The sequence below is a fragment of the Lutra lutra genome, chromosome 9 (genome assembly GCF_902655055.1).
Source record: "Lutra lutra chromosome 9, mLutLut1.2, whole genome shotgun sequence".
NCBI classification, from domain to species: Eukaryota; Metazoa; Chordata; class Mammalia; order Carnivora; family Mustelidae; genus Lutra; species Lutra lutra.
The window spans coordinates 118005446-118025734 of NC_062286.1; the positions used below are offsets into that span (position 1 = coordinate 118005446).

Below are 20289 nucleotides of genomic sequence, written 5' to 3' on the forward strand. Positions count from 1 at the left end.
GGGTGGCTCAGTGGGTTAAGGCTCTGCCTTTGGCTCAGGTCATGATCTCAGAGTCCTGATACCGAGCCCCGCATCGGGCTCTCTGCTCAGCAGGGAGCCTGCTTCCCCTTCTCTCTCTGCCCACCTCTCTGCCTACTTGTGATTTCTCTGTCAAATAAATAAATAAAATCTTTAAAAAAATTATTTTCTTGTCCATCTTAAATGGTAGGGGTTGGCAGGCTTCTGGCCAGCTGTCCTTTAAGGGATGTCTCATTGATCTCCTAAGGCCTTGGAGTCCTTCCCTTTTTTTTTTTTTAAGTTTTTTATTTTAATTCCAGTTAGTTAATGTGCAATGTTATGTTAGTTTCAGGTGTTCAATGGAGTTCTTCGCATTATTTATTTTTTTTAAAGATTTTATTTATTTATTTGACAGAGATCACAAGTCTGAGAATGTGCATATGATACTCAATTGGCCAGAAATTGGTCTTAACTGCAAGGAAGGTTGAGAAATGTCATCTACTTGTGCGTTCAGGAGTAAGGAAAAAAGCTCTGGGGAGCAAGTAGCAATATCTGCTAGAGTAAGCAGAAGTAGGGTGTGGGGTAAGGAAGAGCATCTCAGGTATTCATTTATGTAATACTTAACACGTATTTATTGAGCACCTACTATCGACTAGGCAAGGTTTTAGGCATGGCAGCTATAGTAGTAAACAGACTCTGCTCCTATGGAGCTTTCTGTTTGGTGGGGAATGGCATATGGATTTTATTTTTTATAAGTAGGCTTCAAACCCAGCATGGAGCTGAACACCGGGCTTGAACTCATGAGCCTGAGATCAAGACTTGAGCTGAGATCAACTGTGAGAGGTTTAACCCTGGGAGCCACCCGGGGCCCCCCAGCATATGGATTCTTCTTGAGGGGGTGGTGGTTAGACTGGCCTTTCAGACCAACGTGGCTGGAACAGATTTATAGCAATTTTGTAGGAAGCAATAGGGGTTTTGGATTTGATTCTAGGAGCAGTGAGGTTCCGTCAAAGGATGTTAAGCCAGGACCGTGACATGCTTTCTTTTACCTTTTGAAATGATCCCTCTGGCGGCCTTAGGGTAAAATGGCTTGGCAAGGCAGGGCTGGACATGAACAGAAGATTATTTCAGCCAATCTAGAGGTGAGGGGAGAGCGGCCTGGCCTGGTACGGTGGCACTGAAGATGGAGAAAGGTGGACCGACGGGAGAGATATCTGAGAGATAGATTAAGAGATATGGTGGCTGAGTGGATGAGAGGGTGAAGGAGAGGGAAAAGGCAGGAATAATCCCTAAATGTTTTCGGCTTGAGTGACTGAATGACTCTAAATGAGAGCAGTCTCAGTAGCAGTTCAGGACTTAAGTCAGAAAATGAATGTGAAAGCGCTTTCGGAAAGGTCAAATGGCGGCTGAAATCCTGTGGCGCGACCAAAGCAGTGAGTTCCATTTTACAGATGGGGAAACTGAGGCACGATAGTCCGGCAGATGGAGGCATCCCACGACGCGCTCGCCTCACACCTCTTGGGTGCGTGAAAGGACCCAGGCGCGTTGGGAACCTGCTAAGCGCCAGTACCGTGCCCGGCTAGGCTCCGCTCCGCGGGTTTCCTCGTTCGCCTCTCGTGTTCCAATAAAGTTATTGAAATTGACACCGGTTGCTAAGGAAGTGGGTCGCTGAGCCGGGTTGCTAAGGAAGTGAGCGGCTGCCTTCTCTCCCCATCCGGGGCAGCGGGGAATGGCTGAGCCCGGGGTTTGCCGCCGCCCCCGCCGCCGCCGCCGCCGCCGCCGCCGCCGCCAGCTGTCGGCTCGAGCCCCAGGTGAGTCCGGGAGGGTCCCGGGCTGCCGCGGGGCAGGCCCATCCTGCCCGCCGCCCTCCTTCTGCCCGGGGGCTCGCGCCGCAGCCGCCGCCTGGCTCTGCTGCTTCGCGAGCGGGAGCATCCTTTGCCCTGCCTCCCGGGCATCCTCCGGCGGTCTGGGCGGCCTCGCCCCTCCTCCTTCGGGCGGAGGTGCGGCTCGACCCTCAGACCCGGCCGCGAGAGGTCGGGGTCCACCCGGCGGGGTCTGCGGCGGTGGTCAGGGACCCAGCTCTGGAGAGAGGCGGGGAAGCGAGAGCCTGGGGTCTGAACCTCGCCGCTGCCCCGGCTCACTGTGTGACCTTGGGCAAGTCCCTTCCCCTGTCAGGCTTCGGTCAACCGTTCAGGGATCTCCGAACACTTGCTGCTCAGAGTGTTTAAGGTGATGAGTTGTGTACGTTGAAAATGTCCTGAATGGGGAGAGGGAGAATTCTTAGGGCACCCCGACATGAGGACCAAGAGTCCGGTTTCAAGTAGAGAGTGTCTGAGTAGGAGACTGCATCTCCATTTAGTAATTGTGTGGCCTTGTCTTGGGCAAGTTAATCTCTGAGCCGCCTTTTCTGTATCTGTAAAATGAGTTAATGAACCACGGAGGGAAGCCCGTGAAACAGGGTATGTTAGGTAGTTTGGCGCATAGTTAAGGGTCCTGCAAGCTTATTAGGAGGCATGTGGGGAGGTTTGGGCGAGGCCTCCTGGAGATGATTTTGAGACGGGTGGGATTTAGGTGTGCAGAGCACCGGCTTCTATGTGTATTCCTCCGCTTTTGACACCCCACTGCCCCCAGTTTTCCTTCTCCATGCTGGTCGGAGCAGGGGAGGTGAAGTGGCCCTGCGCAAGTAGCCCTGGTGGTGGAGACCGAGGGTTCAAGTTCTTGTAGATGACTGAGCTTATGGTCTCATTTTCAAATACTTGGGCTTTGTTGACCCTTCCGGAGCAAAAGGGTGTGTCTTTTTTTTTTTTTTTTTTAATGTCTCTTGGAAGGTGCTTAAAGTTTAATCGCTATTTGTAAGTGTATAATTAAGAAGCACTTCTCAGGTACATTATCTCATTTAATCTTCACGTAGACTTGGCCAGGTAGGTGTGATGTTATCCCCATTTCACAGACAAGGAGACTGAGGCTCAGAAAAGTGAATGACTTGCCTAAGAATCTTATCTTTATAAAGTGGTGGAGCTGGACGCATTTCCAGGTAAATCCCGTATTTTCTCCCCTGTATCCTGATGTCTCTGCTTTCTCAACAACAGCTGTTACAAAGCCACCAGGTATTCTCTGTTTCTTCTAACTGCTATGGCTAGAGCCTTTTCCCCCCCATGGCAAGGAAATAAGATCTTATATAAAGCTTCATTTAAATAGATACCATCCAAAGTGTGGACCTCAAAAAAGAGCTGGCATGTTTAAAAGGGGGCTTCTCTATCCCTCAGTCCCCTCCTCTTTAAAATGAAAGAGGAGGGCTAGATGACATCTGAAGGGCCCTCTGTTGTGCAATTCTGATGACAAGCCGGAAGTTTAACAACATGGAATCTGGTGTCTGGGTTCAAAGCTTGCCTCTGCCGCCTCCAGGCTGCGTGCCACTGATCAACAGCCTTCATCTCCGTGCTGCGCCTTCCTCATCTGTAAAATGGGGATAATAATAGCATCCACCATGTATGGCTGTTGTGAGGATTCATTTAAGCTTAATACACGTAAAGTGCCTGGCATGTTTGATGTACGTTAGCCATTATTATTTGGGCTTAACATAGCACCTATACTCTATATTCTATTTACGGTTGGTGAGTGAATAAAGTATGTGCTCACAGCACCAGGTTTGTCAACCTCAGAAGATCACTGCAAGCTTGAAACAGTGGCTGTCACAGTATAACGTAAATGTTAGTGTTATTACAAGGTGGCTCCAGGAACCTGCACCCCATGCCAGAATGGGTTGAGAAGAAAGATGAAAGCTGATGGTAGGATGTCAGGTGGTAGCCCAGCTCCCAGTTCAGTAAATGTGTACTAAACCTCTCGGTGCCGAGCACAACAGAGGATGTGGAAATCGGTCCCAATGCCCTATACTTCAAGGGCCCCAGAACTTAGTTTGCATATCACTGGCTTTGGAAATAATCTGACTTCTTTTTTTTTTTCTTTTTAAGATTTTATTTATTTATTTGACAAAGAGAGCAAATGAGGGAACACAGCAGAGGGAGCAGGAGAGGGAAAGGGAGAAGCAGGCTTCCCGCTGAGCAGGGAGCCAGATGCAGGGCTATCGCAGGACTCTGGGATCATGATCTGAGCCAAAGGCAGATGCTTAATGACTGAGCTACCCGGGCGCCCTATGATCTGGCTTCTTTAAATGAATTCCTATCTTGCGTTTGCTGCTACTGCAGAGTAAAGCTGCTGGTCCACATGTCTTCTTTTGTGTCCCTAGGCTTCTGTTGGGTGCCTGGGTCCCTGAGAAAGAACCTTCTCTTGCGCTGGTTGATAATACAATGCTCTCTGTATGGTGCCTACTGGTTTACAAAAGTGTTTAAGTGTGCCTTCACTCATTTGGTATTATTAGTAGCCCTACAAGGAAGGTAAGGTGAAGATGTAAGATCCCCATTTTGCAGTCAAGGGACGTAAGATGAGAGAAACCATGCTGGTAGTAAGTGGCCCGTTTCACCTGGGAATTGGGTCTTCCAGCTCCAAGTTCAGTGCTCTTGCCCTATGCTGCCTCAGTTTTACTCACGCCGCATTTGCTGATCACCTCATATGTGTCTGGCCCCTGTTGCAGCCTGGAGATATGATGGTTCAGAGGTAGATGAGGTCTTTGCTTCCATGCAGTTTCCATTCCAGTGGCAGCAATGGAGAAATAAACCAATAAATGAACAAGGTAATTTGGATAGAAATAAGAACTGTGAAAACACTAAAACAGTGATGTCAGAAATAGTAGCTTCTTATGGGACGCTGCTACTTTATTTATTTTTAAAAGATTTTATTTATTTACTTGACAGAAATAGCAAGGGAGGGAACACAAGCAGGGCGAGTGGGAGAGGGAGAAGTGGGCTTGCAGCTGAGCAGGGAGCCCAGTGCGGGGCTTGATCCGAGGACCCTGGGATCATGACCAGAGCTGAAGGCAGACACTTAACGACGGAGCCACCCAGGGACCCCTTGACACTGCTACTTTAATTAGATGGTCAGAGAAGGCCTCTCTGTAAGGTGGTGACTTTTTTTTAATCAAATTTTTTAGTTTATTTATTTAATTTAGTGAGAGAGAGCGTACCTGCACACTCACGTATAGTGGGGAGCGGCAGAGGGAGAGAGAATTCCCAAGCCGACTCCCCACTGAGCAGGGAGTCTGATGTGAGCCTTGATCCCAGAATGCAAGATCATGACCTGAGCCCAAATCAAGAGTCGGATGCTTAAGTGACTGAGCCACCTGGGTGCCCCTAAGGTGGTGACACTTTTGCTGAGATTTGCTGCCAGAAGGGGACCAGCCATTTGGAAATGTGGTAGAAGGAACAGCTAGTTGGGTAAAGGCTCTGAGAGAACAAGTTTGGTAAGTTCTGGGAACTGAAAAAAGGCTCAGAGCGGCTGCAGCAGGTGAGCTGGAGGTGAGAGGAGGAGAGTGGAGAGGTGGGCCGAGGAGAGGCCTCAGGTCTTACAGGGCTTATAGGCTAGAGTAAGTGATTGTGATTTGATTTTAAAAGCATGGGAAGCCATTGAAGGCTTTAAGAAGGGGAGTGACAATAGTCTATTTTTTTTTTTTTAAAGATCTTATTTATTTGACAGAGATCACAAGTAGGCAGAGAGGCAAGCAGAGAGAGGAAGGGAAGCAGGCTCCCCGCTGAGCAGAGAGCTCAATGTGGGGCTCGATCCCAGGACCCTGGGATCATGACCTGAGCCGAAGGCAGAGGCTTTAACCCACTGAGCCACCCAGGCGCCCCAATAGTCTATTTTTTTTAAGGTTTTTATTTATTTGAAAGAGAACACGAGCAGGAGGGAGGGGCAAAGAGAGAAGCAGACTCCCTGTTAAGCAGGGAGCCCTATGTGACTCTATCCTAGGACCCTGGGATCATGACCTTAGCCTACGGTAGACACTTAATTGACTAAGCCACCCAGTCGCCCCTGTTTTTAAATCACTTTGACCTCTTTGTGGCCAATGAATTTTAAGGGGGATAAGCATGGCAGCCAGAAGGGTAGTTAGGAGGCCAGTAGAGAGGTGATGGTGGCCTGCTAGAGGGGTAGCACTGGAGATGGGTACAGAAGCGTGAATCGGGGAGCTGTTTTGGGGGCAGGAGCAGCAGGATGGTGGTTGCGAGAAGAGCCGAAGGAATCCGGGATGACCGCTGGGTTTTTGGCCTGAGCAGTTAGGTAGATGTTGGTGGTGCCATCTGCCTGTAAAATGATGAAAGAACTTTTGGTAAGGTGCCCTGTGAGGAAGAATGAGCGATGGCTTGCGCTGAACCTGCTGGAGGGGCAGAAGGCATAAACATCATACCTTCTAGTCCTAGGGGAGGAGAGCCCAGCTCATGCTGCAGGAGGACAGCCAGATGCGCCTCACGGGAGCCCCCACTTTGGACACCCGCAAGCCCTGCTCTTCTTGCGCGCTGGCTCTTGGCCAGTTTGTGGAGTGGCAGGCGTGGGCTTTGCCAGGGCAGTGCCCATCTGTCTCATGCTGTTGCCATTGCTGTCCTGACTCGAGATCTTGGCTGATGAAGGCTGGAAGGAGGCCGGCCAGCTCAGGGAGAGAGAATGGAATCGCTGGAGAAGCTCACCGTCGGTGCCTCACATGGCCACAGTTTCCCTGCCAAAGTGGTTCTTTCCTTGGCCATCAAATGACATTTCTAAAGTTTCAGAGCTTTTGATTTGGGGATCCCTTGAAAAGCTATTGTGTCCTGCCAGAATTCCTAGAGGATCCTTGAATGGAGGATCTCTTCTGAGCAAGAGAATTCAAGCCTTTTTTTTTTTCATACATGTTAATAATTGCTCTTGTAAATTTAGGCTTTACAATGTTCTAAGTTCCACGCTGGGAATAGTAAGACTGATAATTCCATCACCTCCACTTGTAGAGCAGTTCAGAATGCTCTTTCCTGTGCATTCTTACTTACTAATGCCCGTCAGTGGAGATCACGTGGAATATGATCTACCCTCAGTTTATAGACAAGGCACTGAGATGCTAAGAGGTCATTTGTTTTTGTCAGTGTTAGGCACCTGTTAGGTGCTGGGTTAGGTAGATCCTTGCTGCTCAGAGTGTGTTTTGCGTGACGGAAGTACCCATGTCCCCTGGAAGCTTGTTAGAAATCTGGACCTAGATAATTCACCAGGCTATATTTTACCAAGACCCCCAGTGTGTCCTGCATGAGTTAAGAGTTTCAGGTGCACTCTTTTGGTAATAAGTGGCAAAACTAGGTCTTGCCCATGATAACGATAATAAAAGTAATAGGACTAGCCAGCACTTATCCAGCCAATCACTGTCATAAGTGCTTGACACAGGTTTTCTCTTTTAGTCCTCAAGGCAGCCCTGAACATGGGTACTGATATGAATCTCACTTTCCAGAAGAGGAAAGTAGAGGCATACAAAAGTGAAATAACTTCCCCAGATCTTCTGAGTCCAAGTCCGTTTTTCTACCACTGAGTTCATTCATCTTTCAGGGGGACAGTATATCCTTACTGTCTTGTCTGGAGCCCTTCTCTTCGTGGGTAACCAATGTCAAATGCTGATGAAAAAGTGACTTCAGGGGCACCTGGGTGGCTCAGTCGTTAGGCGTCTGCCTTTGGCTCGGGTCATGATCCCAGGGCCCTGGGATTGAGCCCCACGTGGGGCTCCTGGCTCAGTGGGAAGCCTGCTTCTCCCTCTCCCTCTGCCCCTGCTTCTGTTCCCTCTCTCGCTGTGTCTCTGTCAAACAAATAAATAAAATCTTAAAAAAAGAGAAATACCCTATTCATTTAAAAAAAAAAAAAAGTGACTTCAAAGAGTGTTCGAGGAAATCAGGGGAAAAACTCTTGAGCTATATTAACTGAACTTGGATGTCAATCACTTGACCGATAGTAAACAGATTTCCAATTTATAAGATAAGCCACCTCTGACACTTCTTAGCAGTCCAACCCTCAAGGCCAAAACAGCTGACGCAGGTGGGAACTGTGAGCTTGTACTGCTTGTACTGAGTCATTTGGCCCTACACTGTTCCTTGATAGCGGTGATAACATCTGTATGGGTGAGAAGAGGGCAGCCCAAGTCCTGTACCACCCGCTGACTGACTGTGAAGGCTTCAATTTTGTGGTGCCTCAGTTTTCCCTCTCTGCCCCATGGGCTCATTATTTTCCTTTCAATATCTCCTGATCTCCCCAGAGTCTTAGAAAGATTTCTTGGTCAAGGTATGCCATCATGGGAAATTCTGGTGTGAAAAGGAGGTAGGATTTGAGGAGTTGGGGCAAGAATTTTAGTAGCGATTCTGCCACTTGCTGTGTGACCTGGGGCAAGTAACTCAACCTCTCTGGCCTTCAGGTTCTGTATACACAAAATAAGGACCTGGGACAGCCTTCTAAGGCTCTTCCAGCCCTGCCTGAAAGACTGAGCAAGGAGCTGAGTGGTATTTTCTTCTTCCTTGGTGACTTCATGCTGGGCTTTCACCCAGACCTTCCAGGGTGGGGCTTTTAGACCAGATTTCTTGGCAGCCAGAGATCATTGATTGCAATCAGCTCATCTTATTAGCGTCACACATCTGCACTGCAGCTCGGGATGCTCATGTTTAAGGCTCAGTTAGTCATGGTGACACATTGTGTCTCCACACTTTGTCACACGGCAGGCATTGAGTTCTTCACAAGGCAGATCTATCTTTAGTATGCTGATTTATTTAAATCAGAGTTTGCATTAGAGAGCACCCAGTGATAATTGTGGTGGGTGTGGTTTTATTTTTAAAGTTTTTGGCAGGGTATTTGCAGCATTTGCATTTTGTCATCTCTGAACACAGTGTATAAATGGAAGCCGGTCCAAGGGAACTAGAAACTGTAGTGATTATTGGGAGTAGAGACACGACCTGCTCTTACCTACTCCGGGGTCCTTCAGATCACCTTCAGCAGTGGTTCTAGGAACTGCTTTCTTTGGGGCTTCCGTGTGGGAATAAAGTAAATAGAAACTAAAAGCTTCCAGCACAGTCTCCAGCAGTAGAGTGGATTGCAGTAGTCATTACTTTGTAACACATTTCAATAACCTAAGCAAAAAAACCTAGCTAGTAAATCACGAAAGATTCCATTCAGGTGAGATGAAGTATCAGTTCGGGTTACTTACAATAACTGCAAGAAGATAGCGCTTAGTTACTGGTTTTGCAAGATCTGCAGTAACAAATCAGATTCTAGCCTAAGAAATACATCATGTTTTTCCTTCCTTATTTCGTCAGTTGCCAGCATTTTATTTTATTTATTTTTTAATTTTTATTATTTATTTATTAGAGAGAGAGAGAGAGAGAGAGAGAGAGAGAAAACATGAGAGGAGAGAGGTCAGCGGGAAAAGCAGACTCCTGGGACGCCTGGGTGGCTCAGTTGGTTAAACGGCTGCCTTTGGCTCAGGTCATGACCCCAGCGTCCTGGGATCGAGTCCCACATTGGGCTCTCTGCTCAGCAGGGAGTCTGCTTCTCCCTCTGCCTCTGCCTGCCACTCTGTCTGCCTGTGCTCACTCTCTCTGACAAATAAATAAATAAAATCTTTAAAAAAAAAAAAAAAAAAGCAGACTCCCTGCTGAGTAGGGATCCTGACGCAGATTCCACCCCCTGGACTCCAGGATCATAACCCGAGCCTAAGGCAGTCGCTCAACCAACTGAGCCACCCAGGCACCCTTGCCAGCATTTTTAATTAATTAATTATTTCCAGCATTTTTAAAATATAATTTTTCTTCCTCATTATAAAAATAATGAATTTGTGCTGAGGAAAAATGAGGAAAGTCCTGAAAAGATTAAATAAGATTCACTTTGGGGGCCCCTTGGCTGGCTCAGGCGGTGGAGCATGCAACTCTTAATCTCAGGGTTGTGAGTTTGAGCCCCATGTTGGGTAGGGAGATCATGTAAAAATAAAATCTTAAAAAAAAAAAAAAAGGCTTTCAAAGATTCACTTTAAATCCTACCACCCAGAACTAATCACTGTAACATTTTACTATCCAAAGGCAAATATATCCTAAATATATTTTTTTCTCTGGGATGCACCGTTGTTACTTGTTTCCCCTATTATTGTCTTTTAGGCTATTTTCAATATTGAATATTATAAATAATGCTACAGAGAACATCTTGATGATTATCTTTGCATATACCTTTGTCTGCATTTCTGACAATTTCCTTAAACTAGCTGATTTAATTGTTAATTTTTAATTATAAAGGTAGCCTCCTTCAATAATGTTTTGAATAAGGCAGTGTCTAAATAAAGTTGCAAAAGCAGACATTATTACAATTCGGTGGGGAGGGATTACCAATGAAAATGGTATCCTATGTCAATTTCAGCACACTTGTCTACTTACAAATACACTTTGAGATAAATGTACTCAAAGCGGACCTTTCATTTTCCACTTGGAAATGTTCATTTAACATGTTTCCATGTTTATTGTAAACTCTCTCTAGCATTGGGCGTTTGTTTCCAACTTTTTATAATCACATATAGTGCTTTAATGGACATCTCTGCTTCTCTCTTAGCCGCATAAGAGAACAATTCTAAATAAATACTTTGAGGAAAGTTAGAATTTGAAAAAGTTCTAAAGGAGAAGTGTTCATTTTCCTTCTTAAAATCTTATTAGGTGCTTCTAAAATAATTTTTAAAAACCCCAGCTTTATTGAAATGTAATTCACATTCCATAAGGATCTTTTTTTTTTTTTTTAACTTTTTTTTTTTTTTTAAAGATTTTATTTATTTATTTGTCAGGGACAGAGGGAGTGAGAGCGAGCGAGCACAGGCAGACAGAGAGGCAGGCAGAGGCAGAGGGAGAAGCAGGTTCCCTGCCCAGCAAGGAGCCCGATGTGGGACTCGATCCCAGGACGCTGGGATCATGACCTGAGCCGAAGGCAGCCGCTTAACCAACTGAGCCACCCAGGCGTCCCTCATAAGGATCTTTTAATAATTTTTCTTAGTCTTCTTTGCTGTTTGTCCTTAATTACTTTTCTTTTTGATACAAAATTTCCAGTGTGTAAGACCCAGAAGGTGGTTCTATTTCAACCCTCCATTCCCTGAACAGGCTGTTGGTTGGTTGGTGACTAACCAGAAATGCTGTACATACATTGTCAGGTGTGGGCACTGTGTGAGCTGGGAGAGCACGCATATTGTTGTGGACCTGGGCAGTGAGCCATGACAGTACTGGTGGATTTTTGGAGAGGGTTTTAAAAAAAAGGATTTCCATCGTCACATTACTGAAATAAATCCTGCAATTTATAGGATATTCTGTTTCATCGACTTTGGGAACTGTTTACTCTAGAGGTGGCACATGTAGGCAGAGCTTCTCCAACATTAATGTACACACAGATCACCAGAAATTTTGATAAAATGGGATTCTGATTTTGGGAATCTAGAGGGGGTTAGATTCTGTAGAGTTAAACCAGAGTGGGACAAGAGAAGATTTTTGGTGGCACTCAAATACAGCATCCTGAATTACATTGAATGGCCTGATGAGTATTATTCCTTTTTTTTTTTTTTTTTAAGATTTATTTATTTGAGGGATGCATGGGTGGCTCAGTTGGTTGTGTCTGCCTTCAGTTGGGTCATGGTCCCGGTGTCCTGGGATTGAGTCCCACATTGGGCTCTCTGCTCAGGGGGGAGCCTGCTTCTCCCTCTCCCTATGTGCCTCCTCCAGCTTGTACTCTCTCTCTGTCACTCACTTTCTGTCTCTCAAATAAATAAATAAAATCTTTAAAAAAAGAGAGATTTGGGGCAGCTGGGTGGCTCAGTGGGTTAAAGCCTCTGCCTTCAGTTCAGGTCATGATCCCAGGGTCCTGGGATCGAGCCCCACATCGGGCTTTCTGCTCAGCAGGGAGCCTGCTTCTACCTGTCTCTCTGCCTACTTGTGATCTCTGTCTGTCAAATAAATAAATAAAAATCTTTAAAAAAAATAAAAAAAAATTAAAAAGAGAGGTTTATTTATTTGGGGAGAGGGAGGGCCAGGGGGAAAGGGAGAGAGAGAGACTCTAAGCAGACTCCACACTCAGCATAAAGCATGAAGCCCAAGCAGGGCGCAGTGTCAGGACCCCGAGATCATGACCTGAGGCGGAACCAAGAGTCAGAGCCTAACCAACGGCACCCACCCAGGTGCACCGAGCATTATTCCATTTTAAGCTCATTTGGTTATTCTCCTGTGTCTAGAAGAGTATTTGTTTGGCTCCTGTCTGTTTCTTAACACTTGCTAAACTGGCTTTCCAACCCAGAGAGATCAGACCTCAGTCCTTAAGGAAGCTAAAGTGCTGGCTAGAACTGAGTAACATTGTTATGTGTCCTTGTATTTATTTTCACAGTTACCTTCTACTTACAGCATGTGATACTGATTTTCTAGCATGTTAATGATACAAAGTTTCTTTTAAGAATAAATTTGGGTTAAAAGAAAGTAGATTTAAAAAAAAAAGAAAGTAGATTTAAAGAAAAACCTTGAGTAAATAATAATACAGGTGGTGCCTGGAAATGGTTAAAAAAAAAATGTGAAGAGACAACCTGATGACTGATATCTCGGGCTGGTATGGAAAAAAGGCCATGAACTTTGGAGCCAGGTAGACCTGGTTTCTGGGTATTTTGCCACTTATTAACTTGGTGTGCCAGGTTACTTCCCACTCCCCATCTCAGGACTTTTCTGCTCTAAATTGGGTCGGGGCGGAAGCCCCTCCTGCAGGTCAGGCCCTGTAATGCTTATCTCCTCGGATCCTCACACAGCCCCCCTGGTGTTGGTGGTCTTCCCATTTTACAGACAGCAGATAGGCTGGGAGGGCTGAGGGAACTCATGCGGAGCCCCAGAGCTGGGACAGTGGGCCTGGGTTTCAATCTGATGTGCCAGGATCTCTCCCTCCGTATTCCAGGCCACTTCCCTCTTCTAAGTGTAGATTTTGCTGTGTCTCTCTGCCCAGCTGGAAGGCAGTCTGATTAAAATGAGACGTCATTGAGGGGCTTCTGGGTGGTTCCATCAGTTAAGCATCCGACTCTTGATTTCAGCTGAGGTCATGATCTCAGGGTCCTGGTCTGCTTGAGATTTGCTCTCTCCCTCTCCTTTTGCCCTTCCCCCTGCTTGTGCACTGCACTCTCTCTCTCTCAAATAAAAACATTTAAAAAAAAATGAAAAGTCATTGAGCACACCCATGTTCACTACAGCATTATTCAGAATACCCAGGAGGTGGAAGTAGTCCAGATGGCCATGGACAGATTAGTGGATTAAAAAAATGTGGCATATATGTACAATAGGATATCATTTAGCCTTCCAAAAACAAGGTGATCTTGTCACATGATACAACATGGAGGTGCAGTGGTAGTTTCCAGGGGCTGGGGAGAGGGGGAAACAGGGAGTTTTTGTTTAATAGGTATAGAGTTTCAGTTTGGCAAGATGAAAAAGTTCTAGAGATCTGTTACAAAACAATGTGGATGTAATTGACACCTACTGAACTGTACATTTAAAAATGGTTAAGAGGGTACATTTTATGTAAGTGTGGGTTTTTTTTACTACAATTAAAAATTTCTTTTTTTAAAGATTTTATTTATTTATAAAGATTTATTTGACACAGAGAGATCACAAGTAGGTAGAGAGGCAGGCAGAGGGAGAGAGGGAAGCTGGCTCTCTGCTGAGCAGAGAGCCCCATGCAGGGCTCAATCCCAGGACCCCGAGACTATGACCTGAGCCAAAGGCAGAAGCTTAACCCACTGAGCCACACAAGCTCCCCTAAAGATTTTATTTGTTTATTTGACAGAGAACATACAAGCAGGAGGAGCAGCAGGCAGAGAGAGAGGAAGAAGCAGACCTCCCACTGAGTGGGGACTCTGATCCAGGGTCCATCTCAGGACCCTGGGATCATGACCTGAGCTGAAGGTAGATGCTTAACTGACTGAGCCAGGCAGGTACCCCCACAGTTACAAATTTCTTAAAAGTAGAAAAAAAGAAAAGAAAAGCATTGGTCAGAAGGCATTTTTTTTTTCATTTTGGAAAATTCTAAGCATACATAAAAATAAAATAGTATAATGAGACATGAACCCATTACCCACCTCCAGCAGTTATCAGCACATGGCACTTCTGTTCTACTGATAACCTCCCATCCACCCCGCCCTACCCTGGTTTATTGTGATCCCAGACAACACATAACTTTATCTGAAAACACTTTTGTGTGTATGCCTAAAAGGAAGAACTTTCTTTAAAGAACACATTTTCACACCTAAAAAAAGGTAATAATCTTTTTTTTTTTTAAAGATTTTATTTATTTATTTGAGAGACGGAGATCACAAGTAGGCAGAGAAGCAGGCAGAGAGAGAGGAGGAAGCAGGCTCCCCGATGAGCAGAGAGCCCGACGTGGGGCTCAATCCCAGGACCCTGGGATCATGACCTGAGCTGAAGACAGAGGCTTTAACCCACTGAGCCACCCAGGTGCCCCATAATAATTCTTTAACATCATCTAATATCCAGTTCAGATATCCCTGATGGTCTCATACATTTTGTAACAGTTGACTTGTATGAATCAAAATCCAAAAAGGGCCCCAGTCAAGAGCCAGATGTTATATTTGGTTGATATAAGTGTCTTACATCAACAGAGTGTACATTTTTAGCAGGGAAACAACTTTATTTCTTTCCTGGATTAGTACATCCAATAAGTTCCTGGCAGGAGGGCTCATCTGGCTTTATAGTCTCGTGGTGGTTGAGAGTGTAAGTTCTGTATGTTGGGCTGGTGTGGGCAACAGGGTGCACTGGTAGTAGGGGAATTAGTGAGACAGCAGGGGGATTGTTACTGGGGTAAGATGGCACCCTCTGTCAAGAGAGGAACGTGTGTAGCTTTTCCACCTCTGGGAAAGGATCCTGCTCCTTACTCCTACCTGTAGTTAAAGGTGTATGCTCAGGATATTCCTGCAGCATTGTGTGCAATAGCAAAAGACCAGAAACCATGAAAAGATCCCTCAGGAGTTGAATAATCAAATATATTATAAATTTATTTTATTTTATTTTTTGGAGTAAACTCTACACCCACTGTGGGGCTGGAACTCATGACCCTGAGATCAAGAGTTGCTCTACTGGCTCAGCCAGTCAGGTGCCCCATCAAAAATGTTATAAAGCAACCACACCATGACATCTGGGCAGCTGTTTAAAGGGGGAGGTGGTGCAGAAATTACTTCATTGATCTATAAAGTAAAATGGAGAATATAAATAGTATACATATGATTGAGATAAAAAAAAAAGAAAGAAAGGTGGGAGAGCAATATAGATATATTAATCCTTTGCATATGCATTGAGTATCTCTCCAAGGGGTAGGGGGTAGATTACTTGTTTACTGTATACTTACCTATATGACTTGAATTGTTGTAATCTATGCATATATTGATACACAAATGTACATATACATATGTGTATGTGTTCAGAGCAAGTTCATATGTAGGTCTTTAATAAAATAAGCCTAGTTTTGAATTTTGACCGTTCCACTTAATTGCCTTGAGCAGATTAATTTCTCTGAATCTCCCATCCTTTTTTTTAAAACAAGGCTAATACCTCTATGCCTTCTAAGGTGATTTTGAGGATTAGAAGAGGAATATACATTAAACTCTTTTTTTAATCTTTTTTTTTTTAAGATTTTATTTATTTATTTGTCAAAGAGAGAGAGCACTCAAGAAGGGGGAACAGCAGATAGAGGGAGAAGCACTCCCTTCTGAGCAAGGAGACAGATGTGGGACTTGATCCCAGGACCCTAGGATCATGATCTAAGCTGAAGGTAAATGCTTAACCAACTGAACCACCCAAGTGTCCCTACATTAAACTCTTGACAAACTATGAGTTGTGACTATTGAATATAACAAAACCCCAGACCCACATTGATTCTAATGAGGAGTATCCTCTAGATTTGAATATATATATTCAAATCTATATATATATATATATATATATATATATATATATATATATTTAAAGATTTTGTTTATTTATTTGACACAGAGAGATCACAAGTAGGCAGAGAGGCAGGCAGAGAGAGGGGGGAAGCAGGCTCCCCGCCGAGCAGAGAGCCCGATGTGGGGCTCGATCCCAGGACCCTGAGACTATGACCTGAGCCGAAGGCAGAGGCTTAACCCACTGAGGCACCCAGGCACCCCTAGATTTGAATATATTTTTAATGTATTTTGTGAGTGTTTCACAACTGGATAAAAAAAGGGGGGGATTTCTTTCCCTCTTTTCCCCCCTAGATAAATGCTTTCTTTGTTTGCCTGTTTGGGTTATCAAATGATAGGGCATGCCTGGCGCCAATTTGAACTTAGGACAAGAATTTATTTGTTCATGTTTCTTTTATGTGAACTTTGTAGGTATTTTTTTTCCAGATAAGTGGCCTGTCTTCCTAAGACACTTAACCAGAAATCAAGGTGCTAAACTTTTTTCCCCCAAAGAAAAAAATATCTTTATTGCAGTTTTCCCACTTGATTATAAGAAACGAAATATATGTACCTATCAAAAAGGCCAAAGAAAGCAAGAAAAAAAATTGCTTGCAAGCTTACCCCTGAGATCAGTGTTGCTTGCATTCCCTGAGCGTTCATTACACATCTTGCACTAGGCTAAGCATTGAGCATTTATTAGTTTATGTAATCCATAGAACATTTCTTTAAGGTAGGTGTTATTAACTGCATTTTATGTAAGAAACTATGACTTCTGTAACTCTCAAGATTTTGTAGCTATGTGGCAGTGCAGAAATTCAAACTCTGTCTTGTTGAACACAAAAGCTCATGCTTTTAACCATGACTTTATACCATTTCCCTGAGATCTTTCTCTGAACATGTGCATGTACACATGTAAACATAAATCACATCATAATACCTCTTCTGTTCGGTAGCCTGCATCAACAAAATGTCATGAACGTCTTCCTATAACTAAATACCTAGAGGTGTATTGCCAATTTGATGACTGCATAACTTCCCATTGTAGAGGTGTGTCATAGCCAGTCCTTTACTAATGAATATTTAGGTGGTCAGAGAAGGTACTGTAATAATTATAAACACGTATGTACATCTTGCACATATATTCCACTACTAATGTCCTCAAATGATGTCCTTAAAATACTTCCAAGAAATGGAGTTGCTGTTTCAAGGGATTATAACATTCTGAGTATTACATTTCAATCAATTGATTGATTGACTGAAGGTATTGATTACTCCAACTCTTCTCAAATAGTCTTTGCCAGTTTGAGAAGCTGTGGCTCTCATATGTACTATAAGGGACGGTTTTAAAAGTTTTTAGACAGTTTGCACAACTATCTGGCTATAAACATTGCCTGTAATAACAACAGACTATATTTTATTAGTCTGGTATTTTGCCATCTTTGCTCTAAATGCCTTTAGGACTGAGGCTACATGACAGACTGTAATGATATTAGAATATCGAAGTTGCCATTGCTGTAGACCCCATGGAAGGGCTTTATGACCCTTCTCCAGAAAGTTGAGATAAGTACTTTTACTCCTAGGGCCCTTTGTTCATCAATTGAAACATTTTTTTTCTTTAAAAAAAAAAAAAATATTTATTTATTTTTATAAGTAATCTCCACACCCAGCGTGGAACTCAGACTCACGACTCAGATCAAGAGTCGCACGCTCCACCGACTGAGCCAGCCAGGCGTCCCAAAACATTTTATTACCTCATGTCCATGGTTGCCAGTGAAAAGAAGAAAAGAATGAGTTTTAAGACCTGGATATTAGTTTACTAATTAACTTCCCCAACTTTATACATCTTCTTTTTCCCATGATTTTATTTTTCTGACCACACAATATACTCCTACAATTTAAAACTCAAGAGATCTGGGGCACCTGGGTGGCTCAGTGGCTCAAGCCTCTGCTTTCGGCTCAGGTCATGATCTCAGGGTCCTGGGATCGAGCCCTATATCGGGCTCTCTGCTCAGTGGGGAGCCTGTTTCCCTCTCTCTTTCTGCCTGCCTCTCTGCCTACTTGTGCTCTCTCTCTGTCAAATAAATAAATAAAATCTTAAAAAAGAAACCAAACTCAAGAGATGGAAAGGGTAGACATACAAAGTCTCTCTCCTACTCTTGGCCCTCACCATACAGCTTTTTCCCTACAGGCAACCAGTGTTGTTTTCTGGCTCATGAATGTCCCTTCAAATATATTTTATGCATATATAAGCAGATATAGAAGTGTTCCCTCAACACAAATCCAGTGTGCTTGTAAAAGTTCTGCAGGGCAGTGAAGTTCTTTTTCAACAGGCGCTGAATAATCCTGCTTTGAAAATTGTGTAACTCCTATAGTGATCACTGGCCATTACGGGAGCCAGGGGCCCAGAATTGGACTTGCTCTCTTGGGGTGGTTCAGGGATTGCAAACAAGGAGCCCTGGTACTTCAAAACACTTAGCAGCAGCTGTGAGAGAGTGGTGTTGATGGTGATGAGGTGGATACAGAGTAGAAGCAGCCACTTCCCCTGGGAGAAACTTGCACAGGGAGTTGTTTTGGGCTGCTTAATACGGAGTTGCTTTATCTTCTTGCCTGAGAGTTGCAGTGATTTTTTGGATGGCCCACATGACTTCAGCTGCCTTCCAGATACTCTGAGTCCTTGAACTCCTGGCAAGGCAGTTGGCAGGTGGTTGCCTGGTCTGTTCTTAAAGGACACTGCATTGGAATGCATTGATTAAAGATGCATTAGTGTGCACTTGCAGGCCTGTTTCCAGTAAATTGCTGGGCCTTTATTTTTTTCCCATTTGAAGATACCGCATACTCATTAAAGAACATTTGGAAAACACAGGAATGTTGAAGAAGCAGGGAAAATCACCTCTAGTCCCATCACCTAAAGTGGACCACTGTTGATCTTGTGATGTGTCTTATTTTTATAGAATTGTGATTGCATGCATTCAGTTTTGTAAACTGCTTCTTCATTTATGATAAACATTTTCCATGTCATTACAGGACCTTGGTAAGTGTCATTTAAAAAGATAGGCTGGGGCGCCTGGGTGGCTCAGAGGGTTGGGCCTCTGCCTTTGGCTTGAGTAGTGGTCTCGGGGTCCTGGGGTCAAGCCCTGCATGGGGCTCTCTGCTCAGTGGGAAGCCTGCTTTCCCCTTTCTCTCTGCCTGCCTCTCTGCTTGCTTGTGATCTCTCTCTCTCTCTCTGTCAAATAAATAAATAAAATCTTTAAAAATAATTTTAAAAAATAAAAAATAAAAAGATGGGCTAGCATGGCAGGCCTTTCTAGTCAGATCATGTGAACATGAATTTGGTTATAGACAGAGATGCCTATAGGAGCCAGGCAGGAAGTACAAATGAGCAAAGCATGCTGGGAGTGAGACATCGGGAACAGGATTGGGGAGGATTGGAGAGCTCAGGTCCTCCAAAGAGGCAGCTGTTTCTCAGCTCCCATTGCTGCAGTTAGCGCATGGGCCAGGGGCTGTCAGATATTCCCATTCTTCAAGAGAAGCAGAAGACCTGTTTTTTTTTTAAATATGAAATTGGTAGGGTTTGTTTTTTTTTTTGTTTTTTGTGTTTTTTTGAGAAAACATTTTTGAGAAAATTTTAAACATTCAGAGAATAATGAGAAACAATCAGGATTCACAGCTGTTAACATTTTCTCTTATTTTCTTCAAGCCTCGTTTCCCATTTGTTTTGTTTTAAGTATACTTAACTTCCAACACAGGGCTTTAATTCATAACCCTTGAAATCAAGAGTCACTCACTCCACCAACTGAGCCAGTCCAGGGTCCCTCCCTGTACTTTTTTTTTTTAAGAGAAATGATAAACTATTATAGATAAAATTGAAATATCCTTCCCATTTTTTTTTTAAGATTTTATTTATTTATTTGACAGACAGAGATTACAAGTAGGCAGAGAGGCAGTCAGAGAGAGAGAGAGGAGAAAGCAGGCTCCCTGCTGAGCAGAGAGCCCGATATGGGGCTCGATCCCAGGACCCTGGGATCATGACCTGAGCCGAAGGCAGAGGCTTTAACCCACTGAGCCACCCAGGTGCCCCCTATCCTTCCCATTTTTAATCCCATTCTCCACTTCTCACCCTGCCCAATTTGGGCAGCTGCTATCATAAATTATTGTATATCTTTTTTTTTTAATTAACATATAATGTATTATTTGCTTCAGGGGTACAGCATTTTTTTACTACTTACATATACATAAATGCAATTCCATGAACACCATATTGTTCTGTAAATTTTTAATCATAATTATCGCTCTGCACTTGTTTTTTCACTCAGCCTGTTTATTTTTCCATGTAAATTTATTTAAGTCTAATTTGGGGTTGGCAGACTCTTTCTGGAAAAGATCAGGCAGTAAATATTTTAGGTTTTGTGAGCCAGCCTGTCTCTGTTACAGCT

At 44.0% G+C, this 20289-nt stretch overlaps 1 protein-coding gene across 1 annotated transcript in view; it reads left to right on the forward strand.

Moving 5' to 3' along the window:
* Window positions 1–1683: 1683 nt before the first annotated feature.
* Window positions 1684–20289, forward strand: part of KIF3B (kinesin family member 3B) — a 44236-nt gene continuing 25630 nt past the window's right edge. Inside the window, exon 1 of the mRNA XM_047745762.1 lies at window positions 1684–1808. The gene's annotated coding sequence lies outside the window, so the exon portion shown is untranslated. The remainder of the gene's footprint in view (window positions 1809–20289) is intronic.